General features: G+C 43.9%; 1 protein-coding gene across 1 annotated transcript in view; it reads left to right on the top strand.

Moving 5' to 3' along the window:
- The window catches only part of CLDN16 (claudin 16), a 196,632-nt gene that overhangs the window by 3,535 nt on the left and 176,620 nt on the right, over positions 1 to 16,477 (top strand). The gene's annotated exons all lie outside the window — the stretch shown is intronic.

The raw sequence follows: 16,477 nt of genomic DNA, 5'->3' as shown, positions 1-16,477 counted from the left end.
GTTCCTATCTTGATTGAGAACTTTAAGACCCATGTAGTTACTTCTATATTCTTCAACAAAAGATACCTACAGAGCAAAGCAAATTTGATAATAGAAGTACATTAAAGATATTTTTTTTATACAAGTGGTGAGAGTCCATGATCCATTACTCTGGGGAATTACTCTTCCCTACCATTAGGAGGAGGCAAACATTACCAAACCTCAAGAAATCTATAAATATATCCCACCTCACCACAATACCTCAGTCTTGTCTTTGACTCCGCTGGAGGTGGAAAAATAATGTAGATGTGCATTTGATTCTTCAGAGAGAAGGGTTCTCAGATGGAGTTAAGGCCATTTCTCCTCAGAGTACAGTGTTTGTCAGATGGATATATTTGGAGTATTGGCAGTGACATACAGTATATTATGCCAGTGGGGATTTAGTCATAAGCCTTGCCATGGGGATTGCAGGGAGTTTTCCTTTGCTTCAGCCTTTGGTTCATTGATACGCTCCTATTCCTGTTTCTCTGCTACTATGTTTTAGCACTGGTCTTGGCTTCCCACTGGTTTCCTCCAGTAGCAGAGTGCCTTTGGATAAGTGCTATATTTTTATTCACTTGGCACTCTATAGCCATTTAGGTAATCACTATATATATTGTTATATATGTATATTACCTTGGGACAGTTATATATATGTTTTCTCCAACATTGGTGTGTCCGGTCCACGGCGTCATCCTTACTTATGAGATATTCTCTTCCCCAACAGGAAATGGCAAAGAGTCCCAGCAAAGCTGGTCACATGATCCCTCCTAGGCTCCGCCCACCCCAGTCATTCTCTTTACCGTTGCACAGGCAACATCTCCACGGAGATGGTTAAGAGTTTTTTGGTGTTTAAATGTAGTTTTATTCTTCTATCAAGTGTTTGTTATTTTAAAATAGTGCTGGTATGTACTATTTACTCTGAAACAGAAAAGGATGAAGATTTCTGTTTGTAAGAGGAAGATGATTTTAGCAGACAGTAACTAAAATCGATTGCTGTTTCCACACAGGACTGTTGAGATGAAGTAACTTCAGTTGGGGGAAACAGTTAGCAGTCTTTTCTGCTTAAGGTATGACTAGCCATATTTCTAACAAGACCATGTAATGCTGGAAGGCTGTCATTTCCCCTCATGGGGACCGGTAAGCCATTTTCTTAGTTAAACATAAAAGAATAAAGGGCTTCAAAAAGGGCTTAAAAACTGGTAGACATTTTTCTGGGCTAAAACAATTGCTTTACTAGGCATATTATGCAGATTCTAACTAATTATTGGTATTATAATCTTGGGGAACGTTTAGAAAAACGGCAGGCACTGTGTTGGACACCTTTTTCAGATGGGGCCTTTCTAGTTATAGACAGAGCCTCATTCTGGGACTGTATAGGGGTTAAATGTAAAAACGGCTCCGGTTCCGTTAATTTAAGGGTTAAAGCTCTGAAATTTGGTGTGCAATACTTTTAATGCTTTAAGACAAAATTTTGGTGAATTTTGAACAATTCCTTCATACTTTTTCACATATTCAGTAATAAAGTGTTTTCAGTTTGAAATTTAAAGTGACAGTAACGGTTTTATTTTAAAACGTTTTTTGTGCTTTGTTGAAAAGTTTAAGACTGTTTAACATGTCTGTACCATCAGATAAGCTATGTTCTATATGTATGAAAGCCAATGTGTCTTCCCATTTAAATTTATGTGATAATTGTGCCATAGTGTCCAAACAAAGTAAGGACAGTAATGCAACAGATAATGATATTGCCCAAGATGATTCCTCAAATGAGGGGAGTAAACATGATACTACATCATCCCCTACTGTGTCTACACCAGTTATGCCCACACAGGAGGCCCCTAGTACATCTAGTGCGCCAATACTTATTACCATGCAACAATTAACGGCTGTAATGGATAACTCCATAGCAAATCTTTTACCCAAAATGCCTACTTATCAGAGAAAGCGCGATTGCTCTGTTTTAAACGCTGATGATAACTGTTCTGACATACCCTCACACCAATCTCAAGGGGCCATGAGGGAGGTTTTGTCTGATGGAGAAATTTCAGATTCAGGAAAAATTTCTCATCAAGCTGAACCTGATGTTGTGACATTTAAATTAGAACATCTCCGCGCACTGCTTAAGGAGGTGTTATCTACTCTGGATGATTGTGACAATTTGGTCATTCCAGAGAATTTATGTAAGATGGACAAGTTCCTAGAGGTTCCGGTGCCCCCCGACGCTTTTCCTATACCCAAGCGGGTGGCGGACATAGTAAATAAAGAGTGGGAAAGGCCCGGCATACCTTTTGTTCCCCCCCCTATATTTAAGAAATTATTTCCTATAGTCGACCCCAGAAAGGACTTATGGCAGACAGTCCCCAAGGTCGAGGGGGCGGTTTCTACTCTAAACAAACGCACTACTATTCCTATCGAAGATAGTTGTGCTTTCAAAGATCCTATGGATAAGAAATTACAGGGTTTGCTTAAAAAGATTTTTGTACAGCAAGGTTACCTTCTACAACCAATTTCATGCATTGTTCCTGTCACTACGGCAGCGTGTTTCTGGTTCGAGGAACTAGAAAAATCGCTCAGTAAAGAATCTTCGTATGAGGAGGTTATGGACAGAGTTCAAGCACTTAAATTGGCTAACTCTTTTGTTTTAGATGCCGCTTTGCAATTAGCTAGATTAGCGGCAAAAAATTCAGGGAGTGCTTTGGCTAAAGTCTTGGTCAGCGGATGTGTCTTCCAAGACAAAATTGCTTAACATTCCTTTCAAAGGTAAAACATTATTTGGACCTGATTTGAAAGAGATTATTTCAGACATCACTGGGGGAAAGGGCCACGCCCTCCCACAGGATAGGTCTTTTAAGGCTAATAATAAGCCTAATTTTCGTCCCTTTCGCAGAAACGGACCAGTCTCTAATTCTGTATCCTGTAAGCAAGAGGGTAATACTTCACAACCCAAACCAGCCTGGAAACCAATGCAAGGCTGGAACAAGGGTAAGCAGGCCAAGAAGCCTACCACTGCTACCAAAACAGCATGAAGGCATAGCCCCCGATCCGGGACCGGATCTAGTGGGGGGCAGACTTTCTCTCTTTGCTCAGGCTTGGACAAGAGATGTTCAGGATCCTTGGGCGCTAGAAATAGTTTCTCAAGGTTATCTCCTGGAATTCAAGGAACTACCCCCAAGGGGAAGGTTCCACAGGTCTCAATTATCTTCAAACCAAATAAAGAGACAGGCATTCTTACATTGTGTAGAAGACCTGTTAAATATGGGAGTGATACATCCAGTTCCAATAAGAGAACAAGGAATGGGATTTTATTCCAATCTGTTCATAGTTCCCAAAAAAGAGGGAACATTCAGACCAATTTTGGATCTAAAGATCCTAAACAAATTTATCAGGGTACCATCGTTCAAAATGGAAACTATTCGAACGATCCTACCTACTATCCAGGAAAATCAATTTATGACTACCGCGGATTTAAAGGATGCGTACCTACATATTCCTATCCACAAGGAACATCATCAGTTCCTAAGGTTCGCTTTTCTGGACAAGCATTACCAGTTTGTGGCACTTCCATTTGGATTAGCCACTGCTCCAAGGATTTTCACAAAGGTACTAGGGTCCCTTCTAGCGGTTCTAAGACCAAGGGGCATTGCAGTAGTACCTTACTTGGACGACATCTTGATTCAAGCGTCGTCCCTGTCAAAAGCAAAGGCTCATACGGACATCGTCCTAGCCTTTCTCAGATCTCACGGATGGAAGGTGAACAAAGAAAAAAGTTCTCTGTCCCCGTCAACAAGAGTTCCCTTCTTGGGAACAATAATAGATTCCTTAGAAATGAGGATTTTTCTGACAGAGGTCAGAAAATCAAAACTTCTAAGCTCTTGTCAAGTACTTCATTCTGTTCCTCGTCCTTCCATAGCGCAGTGCATGGAAGTAATAGGATTGATGGTTGCAACAATGGACATAGTTCCTTTTGCACGAATTCATCTAAGACCATTACAACTGTGCATGCTCAGACAGTGGAATGGGGATTATACAGACTTGTCTCCGACGATTCAAGTAGATCAAAAGACCAGAGATTCACTCCGTTGGTGGCTGACCCTGGACAATCTATCACAGGGAATGAGCTTCCGCAGACCAGAGTGGGTCATTGTCACGACCGACGCCAGCCTAGTGGGCTGGGGCGTGGTCTGGGAATCCCTGAAAGCTCAGGGTCTATGGTCTCGGGAAGAGTCTCTTCTCCCGATAAACATTCTGGAACTGAGAGCGATATTCAATGCTCTCAGAGCTAGCAAAGGCCAAATTCATAAGGTTTCAGTCAGACAACATGACGACCGTTGCATATATCAATCATCAGGGGGGAACAAGGACTTCCCTGGCGATGAAAGAAGTGACCAAGATAATTCAATGGGCGGAGGATCACTCCTGACACTTGTCTGCGATCCACATCCCAGGAGTGGAAAATTGGGAAGCGGATTTTCTGAGTCGTCAGACATTCCATCCGGGGGAGTGGGAACTCCATCCGGAAATCTTTGCCCAAATAACTCAATTATGGGGCATTCCAGACATGGATCTGATGGCGTCTCGTCAGAACTTCAAGGTTCCTTGCTACGGGTCCAGATCCAGGGATCCCAAGGCGACCCTAGTAGATGCACTAGTAGCACCTTGGACCTTCAACCTAGCTTATGTATTCCCACCGTTTCCTCTCATCCCCAGGCTGGTAGCCAGGATCAATCAGGAGAGGGCCTCGGTGATCTTGATAGCTCCTGCGTGGCCACGCAGGACTTGGTATGCAGACCTGGTGAATATGTCATCGGCTCCACCATGGAAGCTACCTTTGAGACAGGACCTTCTTGTTCAGGGTCCATTCGAACATCCGAATCTGGTTTCCCTCCAACTGACGGCTTGGAGATTGAACGCTTGATTTTATCAAAGCGTGGGTTTTCAGATTCTGTAATAGATACTCTGATTCAGGCTAGAAAGCCTGTAACTAGAAAAATTTACCATAAAATATGGAAAAAATATATCTGTTGGTGTGAATCTAAAGGATTCCCATGGAACAAGATAAAAATTCCTAAGATTCTATCCTTTCTACAAGAAGGTTTGGAGAAAGGATTATCTGCAAGTTCTCTGAAGGGACAGATCTCTGATTTATCGGTTTTACTTCACAAAAGACTGGCAGCTGTGCCAGATGTTCAAGCATTTGTTCAGGCTCTGGTTAGGATCAAGCCTGTTTACAGACCTTTGACTCCTCCCTGGAGTCTAAATCTAGTTCTTTCAGTTCTTCAAGGGGTTCCGTTTGAACCCTTACATTCCGTAGATATTAAGTTATTATCTTGGAAAGTTTTGTTTTTGGTTGCAATTTCTTCTGCTAGAAGAGTTTCAGAGTTATCTGCTCTACAGTGTTCTCCGCCCTATCTGGTGTTCCATGCAGATAAGGTGGTTTTGCGTACTAAGCCTGGTTTTCTTCCGAAAGTTGTTTCCAACAAAAATTTTAACCAGGAGATAGTTGTACCTTCTTTGTGTCCGAATCCAGTTTCAAAGAAGGAACGTTTGTTACACAATTTGGACGTAGTCCGTGCTCTAAAATTCTATTTAGAGGCTACTAAAGATTTCAGAAAAACATCTTCCTTGTTTGTTGTTTATTCTGGTAAAAGGAGAGGTCAAAAAGCGACTTCCTTTTGGCTTAAAAGCATTATCCTATTGGCTTATGAGACTGCCGGACGGCAGCCTCCTGAAAGAATCACAGCTCACTCCACTAGGGCTGTGGCTTCCACATGGGCCTTCAAGAACGAGGCTTCTGTTGACCAGATATGTAAGGCAGCGACTTGGTCTTCACTGCACACTTTTGCCAAATTTTACAAATTTGATACTTTTGCTCCTTCGGAGGCTATTTTTGGGAGAAAGGTTTTGCAAGCCGTGGTGCCTTCCATTTAGGTGACCTGATTTGCTCCCTCCCTTCATCCGTGTCCTAAAGCTTTGGTATTGGTTCCCACAAGTAAGGATGACGCCGTGGACCGGACACACCAATGTTGGAGAAAACAGAATTTATGCTTACCTGATAAATTACTTTCTCCAACGGTGTGTCCGGTCCACGGCCCGCCCTGGTTTTTTAATCAGGTCTGATGAATTATTTTCTCTAACTACAGTCACCACAGTATCATATGGTTTCTCCTATATATATTTCCTCCTGTCCGTCGGTCGAATGACTGGGGTGGGCGGAGCCTAGGAGGGATCATGTGACCAGCTTTGCTGGGACTCTTTGCCATTTCCTGTTGGGGAAGAGAATATCCCACAAGTAAGGATGACGCCGTGGACCGGACACACCGTTGGAGAAAGTAATTTATCAGGTAAGCATAAATTCTGTTATCGTTTGATATTTCCCTTTTTTTTTAGTGTTAACATGTTTATATTTAATCTTTGATTTTTTTCACACACATCATTTTTTGGACGCTTCAGCATTTTCACACGCATATTTTGACGCACGCTAGTTTTTGCACACATTTTTTGATGCATGTTGATGCACACTGGCCTTCAGACTGACAAAAGTGTGGGGGTGTCCCTCTTTCAAATTTTGAAATATTGGTAGGTATGTGACAGGCTCATCAGGCATCATTTACAACCATGACATTGACATTCATTCACAGACAATCATTATGATTGTTTGTGAATGAATGTCAATATGTCATGTATAGTTTGTAGGAGGCATGGCATGACAGCACAGTACAGTGTGTATATATATATATATATATTCAGTAATATCTATTACCAATGTGGCTGTTGCTTGTTCCGTTGGTTATTTAGTCTTTCTGGGCAGATTTCTTATGATGATTTCTTATGATGCTGCCAGTAAGATTTTTTTAAACTTATTTATGCTATTTAAATGTGCAAATGCTTTATTTTGTGTTGTCTTTTTTTGCATCATTCATTAATGCTAGAGTTTAGCTGTTCTTTGTAGTCTGCTGACATGATTTCTATTTCCAGACTGTTTAATTCTTTAAAGGGAAAGATTTTATTTGATTCTGGTTTAGATTTCCATTATTTCTATGGTGTCTGATGGTTAAGGAGCTTTTCTTCCTCAGGACTAGAAGTCCAAGGATATTTTTAACCCCTTAATGACCGACGGCGCATGGCGTAGTCCTCCAAAAAAATACAGTTAACGACCGAGGACGTACGCCGTATGTCGTCGGTCTTGGAAAGTGATGGAAGCAATCCTGATCGCTTCCAGCCACTTTCCGGTTATTGCAGTGATGCCTTGATATCGAGGCATCCTGCAATAACATTTTTTACCCCTCTGATGCAGAGAGAGACAATCTGTGGCCCTTTTTGCACCGGACATCGATGGCCGCAATCGTTGGTGGGTGGGAGCTGATGTGGGAGGCGGGTGGGCGGCCATCAATGGCTTCCTGGCTGAAGAGGGGGTCGGGATCGGGGGCGGGGTCACCGGCGGTGCGCACGTGGACGGGGGCGGTGGTGGGCACTTGCATGGGGAGGGAGTGGGTGGGAACCGCTACACTACAGAAAAACTTTATGTTAAAAAGTGGGAGAAAGGGTGAGGGAATGGGTATAAAATGGATCTAAGGGATCTGGGAGGGGTGGGGGATTGGTCTTGGGGGGGAAGCTACACTACAGAAAAAAAATTAAAAAATAATAATCTATTTTTATTGTAAACTGGGTACTGGCAGACAATTGCCAGTACCCAAGATTGCTCCCAATAAGGTAGAGGGGGAGGGTTAGAGAGCTGTTTGGGGGAATCAGGGAGGTTGGGGGCTAAGGGGGGAATCCTACACAGCAGCATATGTAAATATGCTAAAAAAGTAAAAGATACCTTTTATTTTAGTACTGGCAGACTTTCTGCCAGTACTTAAGATGGCGGGGACAATTGTGGCGCGGGAAGGGAAGAGAGCTGTTTGGGAGGGATCAGGGGGTGTGATGTGTCAGGTGGGAGGCTGATTTCTACACAAAAGCTAAAATTAACCCTGCAAGCTCCCTACAAGCTACCAAATTAATCCCTTTGCTGCTTGCCATAATACACGTGTGATGCGCAGTGGCATTTAGCGGCCTTCTAATTACCAAAAAGCAACACCAAAGCCATATATGTCTGCTATTTCTGAACAAAGGGGATCCCAGAGAAGCATGTACAACCATTTGTGTCATAATTGCAAAAGCTGTTTGTAAATAATTTCAGTGAGAAACCTAAAATTGTGAAAAATTTTACGTTTTTTTTTTATTTGATCGCATTTGGCTGTGAAATGGTGGAATGAAATATACCAAGATGGGCCTAGATCAATACTTGGGGTTGTCTACTACACTACACTAAAGCTAACATTAACTCTAGAAGCTCCCTACATGCTCCCTAATTAACCCCTTCACTGCTGGGCATAAAACATGTGTGGTGCGCATTGGCATTTAGTGGCCTTCTAATTACCAAAAAGCAACAGCAAAGACATATATGTCTGCTATTTCTGAACAAAGGAGATCTCAGAGAAGCATTTACAACCATTTATGCCATAATTGCACAAGTTATTTGTAAGTAATTTCAGTGAGAAACCTAAAGTTTGTGAAAAAAATGGTGAAAAAGTTAACGATTATTTTTATTTGATTGCATTTGGCGGTGAAACGGTGGCATGAAATATACCAAAATTGGCCCAGATCAATACTTTGGGATGTCTTCTAAAAAAAAATATATACATGTCAAGGGATATTCAGGGATTCCTTAAAGATATCAGTGTTCCAATGTAACTAGAGCTAATTTTTAAAAAAGTAGTTTGGAAATAGCAAAGAGCTACTTTTATTTATTGCCCTATAAGTTGCAAAAAAAGCAAAGAACATGTAAACATTGGGTATTTCTAAACTTAGGACAAAATTTAGAAACTATTTAGCATGGGTGTTTTTTGGTGGATGTAGATGTGTAACAGATTTTGGGGCTCAAAGTTAGAAAAAGTGTGTTTTTTCCATTTTTTCCTCATATTTTATCATTTTTTTATAGCAAATTATAAGATATGATGAAAATAATGGTATTGTTAGAAAGTCCATTTAATGGCGAGAAAAATGGTATATAATATGTGTGGGTACAGTAAATGCATCAGTGGAAAATTACAGCTAAACACAAACACCGCAAAAATGTAAAAATAGCCTTGGTCCCAAACGGACAGAAAATGGAAAAGTGCTGTGGTCATTAAGGGGTTAAAGCTCAGATTTGTGTTTTGTCCCTTTCATAGTAACAGGGCTCTAAAATCTTTTTCCTCTGCCCAGTATCAGCCTTCCTTTGGTTCCATCTGGAAATAATTGAATAGTATATGTACAAGGGAAAGTTTTTTTCCCCTGTATTCCTAGGTTCCCTGTAAAGCCTTAGATAGATGGAAACTCCTATCTATTAATTGTTCCAAAGTAGATAAACTAGATATCTTGAAAAAGTCTTACAACTTTCTACTTTTGACATTGAAACTATTTGGACTATTCTGCAAGTTCAGTTTATGTCCATAATAGATTTTTAGGATTCTTACATTTATGTTCTTTATGTTCTTATTTCAAGGAACATCCTTGGTTTCTGAGCTTTGGTCTGTGGATGAGCTTTTTCAGTTTTTTGCTCTTCTGTTTGATCTTACAGCTCTCAGAATATTCCCCAAGGTTTTGGATATCCTTTTCTGTTATCAGATCTCAGGGTATTGCAGTATTTTCTCTCCCGGCATTATTTCTCTCCTGCAGAATCAGCCTGATGAAACAGTAGCAATGCTGAGAAACGTGTTGCTGTGCATCTTGGTGTTTAATAAAACACTTGTTTTTACTCAACTTGCTACTTTTAACTTTATTGAGTGACCTTTCCACCACCGGTTGGTTTGTAGCAGTTCTAATCTTCCCTGTTACTGCAAGTGAAGTGGCACATTTACACTCTGTGTTTCCTGCACCGAGAGGAGAGAGTTTTGCCGGACAACTCTAAGGATCCGGTCTGCCCAGTTTGAATTACATTACAGTGCTACACCAAATGTGAGTGTATACTATTTAGGTTTTTAAACAATATTCAGGGCTTTCAGGGTTGGCCTCTTTTGAAAAGGGAAACTTCTCTCTGTTTTCAGATTAGACTATGTTACATCTGTAGCTTATTTCAATCATAAGGGGGAAACTTACAGTTCCCTAGTTATGAGGATGGTATCTCAAATTCTTTCCTGGGCAAAAGCTTATTGCTGTCTGATTTCTGCTGTTCATATTCCAGGACTGAACAACTGGGAAGCAGTTTTTCCTCAGTCATCATTTTTTCCATCAGGAAGAGTGGTCTGTCTCTTAATCTGTTTATGTTCTATTAGATAATAGATATTTGGGGTCTCCCAGAGATAGTTCTGATGGCCTCTCGGTTGAATCTCAAATTTCCAGGTACTGTGCAAGGTCCAGGGATCTTTGAACTGTATTTTTTTTTTTTTATAAAATATATTTTTATTGAGGCAAGAACAAAAGTCAGGATTACAAACAAAGCAAGAGGACAATATCGTAAGTAACAGTACAAGTCATTGTTTCCTCACTGTAACATACTTCTCTGACTAGTAATCAGACCGAAGTGTTGACCTCAATGCTGCCTCTTTTAAATTATTAAATAACGAAACACTCGAATGTCAACTATAAAAAAAATAGATCCACTCATGGGATCTGGTAACTGGTTCTCAGCAGAAGACTTAATTCAACAATAATAATAACTCATTGAACAATCGCATAGAATAGGAGATAAATGTTGTAGGAATGAAAGCCTCTAAAGTATGCTAAGGGATTGTTGTGAGCTAAAGAGTGTAGAACACTCAGTGAACACAACCTAGGAATGGAGTAAGGGGGAGAGGTCCGAAGAAAGCGTTATTGGGGGCAAGATCGAAAGAGTGTAGAGGGGAAGAGATAGAGAGGGAAGAGGGAAAGAGAGGGCAGGAGGAGAGAAAAAAAAAAAAAAAAGGGGAGGGGGGGGGAAGCCCAGTGGAGAAGAGACCAGACCGCCATGTTACTAATTCTTCATGGGGGTTGCCTTGCAGTCGAGTCCGCCATTCTGTCATTAGCATCTTTTCTTCCCTCTCTGTACTCCTCCCAAGGTGACCAGATAGAGCAGTAAAGATCGTACCGACCCTCTACTCTTAGCGCGTACTCTTCCATTTTTTGGATATAATCTAAGGATTCCAGAACTGGGGTTAGAAAGATAGGAGTATGCCTTGCCCATTGCCTGGCAATGGCAAGCTTTGCCGTGAGGAGGATAATAACCCCCAGTAGACGGGATGGCTTCGGAAGGCTCTGCAACCCAAGGTGGAATAGCACCGTTTCCCTAGTGAGAGTAACAATGAGGCCCAGCCTCTGAAGCAGGTCTGCCACTTGGGCCCAAAAGTATTCCAGTTTGGGGCATTCCCACCATATGTGTAGGTGGGTGCCACGTTGTGCGCAGCTCCTCCAACAGTCCGCCGACTGTAACCTAGTCGGTACCCAGTGCCATCTAAGTAGGAGTTTGAGGTAGAGTTTGAACAGGTTAGAGCATCGAACAGCTGCAATAACATCCTGGAGAGCACGCTGCCACCTCCCATCCGGAGCCACCACTCCCAAGTCCCTCTCCCAAGCCACTGTTGACTGAGTTTTCATGAAACAGGGAGAGTTTAGGAGAGTTCTATAGTGGAACGACAAGGCACCTCGTAGGGGTCTACCCCCCAACCATCTCCTCTCCCATTTGGTAAGAGCTCGTAAATTCGATTTCTGAAATCCCCATGACAGCAGAAGTGACACCAGACGGAGGCATTCAAAGCGCAGCTCTCGAGGAAAATCTTCCGACGGGTAGGTGTGGGGGGGAATAGCTAGCACATCCCTTCGATATAAGTCTGAGATTAGCCGGATCTCCAATGCCTCCCATCTCTTAGAGTGGGAATCAGGAAGGCAGTACAGGAGGGCTTGAATGGAGTGTATTGGGGAGGGGTGTGGAGCGACCAGCACAAACGACCTCAGTTCCCTCCAAATTTTTAGGCAGGTCCTAATTATGCGGTTATGGATTCCGCTCAGTACATCGGCATGATCTGGAATCCAGATAAGTTCAGCTAGGGGTATACCAGCTGGCAGCGATCCCTGCTCCAGTTGGAACCACCCGAGGAGCAATCTCTGACTCCCCAGGCCGTTATACATGGCAGCTTTATAATATAGTGATACATTGGGGACCAACAAGCCTCCGCACCTCTTTGGTTTCTGTAACTGGTTCAATGGGAGTCTCACGTGACATCCCTTCCATACATATTTCGTAAAGATGGACTGGAAATGGTTAAGTAAATACACCGGGACAGAGACCGGCAGGCACCTGAAGAAGTAAATAAGCTTGGGCAACAAGAGCATTTTCACAGCTGCGACCCTACCCGTCCAGGAGACCTCTGCCACCCGCCAGCTCGCAATCGTCTGCTGAAACTCTGCGAGAAGAGACCCATAATTAGCAGCCACAATTCGTTTAGGGTCGTGAGAGAGGATAACCCCTAAGTGTTTTAGGCTTTCAGTAGACCATTTGAACGGGTAAGACCCTCTCAAGGTCTCCAATGTAGCATTGGGTAGACCTAAGGCATAAGCCTCAGTCTTATTGTAATTAAGTTTGTAATATGTCAAATTAGCAAACTCCGCTAGTATTTTGAATAGTTCAGGGAGCGACTCCTCCGGATCAGTCAGGAAGATCGTCAAGTCATCCGCGAACAGCGCCAGGACTTGTGGGATATCATGTAACACCAGAGGTTGCATAGCGGGGGCTGTCCAGAGCCTAGTAGCCAGGGGCTCCATTACTAGCGCAAAAAGAAGTGGAGACAGAGGGCACCCCTGACTTGTGCCATTCTTGATCCTGAAGGCCCTGGATACAAACCCCAGCCCTCTCACTCTAGCGTACGGGTCCGAGTAAAGAGCCATAACCACCTTCACGAAAGCGCAGGGGAAACCAAAAGATCGCAGGACCTCCCCCATGTACTCCCACCGGACCCTGTCGAATGCTTTTTCAGCATCAAGCGACAGGGTTACCAGTGGGATCCCGAGTGCAGCAGTCTCAAAGAAGATATTCAATAGGCGCCTGGTGTTATCTGAGCCCTGGCGACCCGGGGTGAACCCCACCTGAGCCGGAAGAGTCTTGTTCAACCTGGAGGCCAAAATTTTTGCGTATAGTTTCACATCCCCATTTATGAGAGATATTGGGCGGTAGCTCTCTCAGAACTCAGGGTTCTTCCCAGGCTTGGGTATAGTTATAATCGACGCCTCCAGGAACTCTCGGGGAAACTCCCCAGCGGTCATTGCTTCCGCGAACACCCGGATGAGGAGGGGGCAGAGCTGAACTACAAATTTTTTATAGAACATGGCATCGAACCCGTCTGGCCCAGGGGCTTTGTGTGCCTTAAGACTCTTTATTGTCATCTCAATCTCCTCTGTCGTGATGGGAGCGATGAGAGAAGCCACCATACCCTCAGGGATCTTCGGCAATTGGAGTTCGTTAAGAAACTCGGATATGGCGGACACCGGCACGAAGCGCGAACAGGGGTCGTCGGAGATCTGGTAAAGCCCGCTGTAGTAGTCAGCGAAGACCTCTCCTATGTCACTAGGGGAGTAGAATTTACTATTACCTCTCGTGATAAAAGCTATTTTGCTCAGTAAAGTTCTTTGTTGGAGCTTGTGGGCCAGAAGCTTGTCCGCTTTGTCTCCTTTGTGGTAATACCTCTGTTTTAGAAAATAGAGGCCTCTCTGAACCTTTTCCAGTTCGCAGGTCTCTATCTGTTTTTTAAGAGTCTGGATCTTCCTTATCAGGGAGTCTGATCTAGACTCTCTAAGCCGACTTCTGGAGACAGTGTACTCGTGGTAGAGTTGAGCTAGACTGGCCCCTTTCAGCCGTCTGGACTCCGACGCCCTCTGCATAAAGAGTCCGTGGAGGTAGGCCTTAAGTGTCGCCCATAAAGTTAGTGCCGATGTGGATCCCGTGTCGTTTATACTGAGGAACCCCTCTATTTCCTGCTTCCAGAGAGGGACCTGCGAGTCCGCAAGAAGATACTCCAGCAAGCGCCAGGAGCATCCGCTCTTTCCAGAGGGAGAGAGAGTGATGTCCATTACCACCGTGTCGTGGTCTGACCATGCACAAGGCATGATTTTAGCCACCGTTACTGCCTGCAGCGTCCACGAGTGGCAAAAGAAATAATCGAGCCTCGAGAAAGACCGGGAAGGGGGTGAATAGTAGGTGTAGTCATCTACATCAGGGTGCAGGGCTCTCCAAACGTCATGATACGTGTGTTGAGGAATAGCGTTCCTGAAGAGATGAGAGCAATGTTCCTCTCCCCGTAGCGGGGGATTCCCTCTCTGCGACTTTCTATCCCTGCTCGGATCCCACACCAGGTTACAGTCTCCGCCCAAAATAACCTGTCCATCTCTAAGCCGATTCACCTTACCTAGTAAGTGGTTGAGAAATCTGGTCTGATGGACATTAGGGGAATACAGAGCCACCAGAGTAACCAGAATGTTGTCCAATCGACAAACACAGACTATATACCGGCCTGAGGGGTCCAATTCGAGGTATATAGGTTCGTAAGAGACATGTCTACTAATCAGGATAGTTACTCCCCTGGCCTTTTTGTGAAAGGTGGAGGATAGGCAGATTGGGAAGTCTCTGGGGTGAAACATGGCAGCCCTCGATCCCGTCCAGTTGGTCTCCTGTATATACACAACATCTAGTTGTTGAGTTTTCAAGAATTTGAGAAGAAGGCTTCATTTAGTGGGGGAGTTAAGACCCCGGACATTTAGCGTGGCGATTCTCATATCTGAATGATGAGAAAAAAAAAAAGGAGAAGAGGAGGGAGGAAAGGAAGAGACGGGTCAAGATGGGGGAAGTTGGAGAAGAGATACACTAAGATATATTAGATTCTTTGGACTGGGCAGAGACTACTACACTCTGCCAAATAGAGAGTGCGGAGGATAAGGCTGTCAATCCCTAACCGCACCAAGTAATACAGTCCCCAGGGGGGGGGGGGAGGTCAATGGAGGGTGGAGTCAAAAGGCTCCCCTCCACCACCAGTGCTTGGTGTAAGAACATAGAACTTCTTGTTGATGTAGCTGTGGTCAACTAGTTCATAGGGCCAATGAGAGAAAAGGGAAGTCAGCAGAGGGAGGCTAGGGGGAGTATGGTTGAGGGTGGTAGGGAGGGAGGGGAGAAAGTGGATTGTCCCATGTTATACTTTCATATCCTGGTTATGCAGGGCGGGGAAGGGACCAAGAGTACTGAAGGGGAATGGCAGGGGACAGGTGGGACTTATGAATGGTGTAGGGTGGGTGAACACAATTACCTAGATTATTCTCTGCAAAATAGAGGTATGTAGTAATGATTGCTAGTAATAAACACATAATTGGAGAGTAACCCAGGGATCTAGGGCGAGAAAGAACAGTGAACCATATCCCTCCAGACAATAACAAGCAGTAAACAATTAACAGGTAACAAAGAGTATACATTTCAATACGTTACCCCATCTCATACATCATCAAGTTATTAGGGACAGACTCAGTCCCAGGGGGAGCCGGCCATCAAAGTGAGTCTGTACTTCAAGTAACACATACAAGTCTTAGAAATAAACAGATAGAAGTATGCATATATACATGTACAAAATTGGCCTATAATAGGGTACACATAATTGAGAGTCAAAAGCATAATAGAATAACATAATCAGCATAAATAATTCACATTTCAAGGTACGTCCCCAGGAGAAGAAGCCCATCCCGACCTGCCTCCCTCCACATCCCAAGCGCAGGGGGGCGCAGCCCAGATCCAGGAATCGGGTCAAGGGGGACAGGGTTAAGGAACGGTAGACACAGAGGGAAGGTGGTAGGGGAAGGGAGAGGAAGAGCGATTCGTTTGGGAAACGGTAAGAGACAAGGGAAGGGGGTCTAGGGAAGAGGGAAGGGGCTCAGGGAGGGGGAGAGAGCTGCAGGAATATGGACGGGTGGTAATAGAGGGAACAGGTGAGGTGGGAGGGAAAGAGAGAGCCCAGGAGCAAGGAGAAGCGTGGAGAAGGGATGAAAATGAAAAGGCGCCAGTACCTAAGTAAGGAGTGGTCTGTTGCGACATCAATCAGTGAGAAAGTGGTATAGTCCCCCAATGTAAACATCTGTAATATGCAGGTCTCAAAAGAGCAATAAACATCAACCAACAATAATTAGTAAGTGTGGGAAGTGATCTAGTACACGTGGCCAAAAGGATGGGGCAACAAAGGAGCAGCAAGGGTGTGGGTGAGGGCAAGGGGAGGTGGGTGGAGAAGGGGGAGGGAGGAGCCGACAGGAAGGAGGAAAGTAAGAGAGAGAAAAAGAGAAGAAGAGGGAGCAGATGGCCAGAGCAAAGAGTGGTCTCTATTAGCAACCCTTAGGAAGGGGGAGGTGCTGTACCCTAAGAAAAACACCCATCCCATTCGAGGCACCCACAAACATAATAAACAGTAAGCAAAAAATAATTAACCAGTGGTGCAGTCTT

The sequence above is a fragment of the Bombina bombina genome, chromosome 4, assembly GCF_027579735.1.
Source record: "Bombina bombina isolate aBomBom1 chromosome 4, aBomBom1.pri, whole genome shotgun sequence".
In the NCBI taxonomy this organism is placed as follows: Eukaryota; Metazoa; Chordata; class Amphibia; order Anura; family Bombinatoridae; genus Bombina; species Bombina bombina.
The sequence above is the reverse complement of the archived record's forward strand: the minus strand, read 5'-3'. Positions and strand labels throughout refer to the sequence as shown.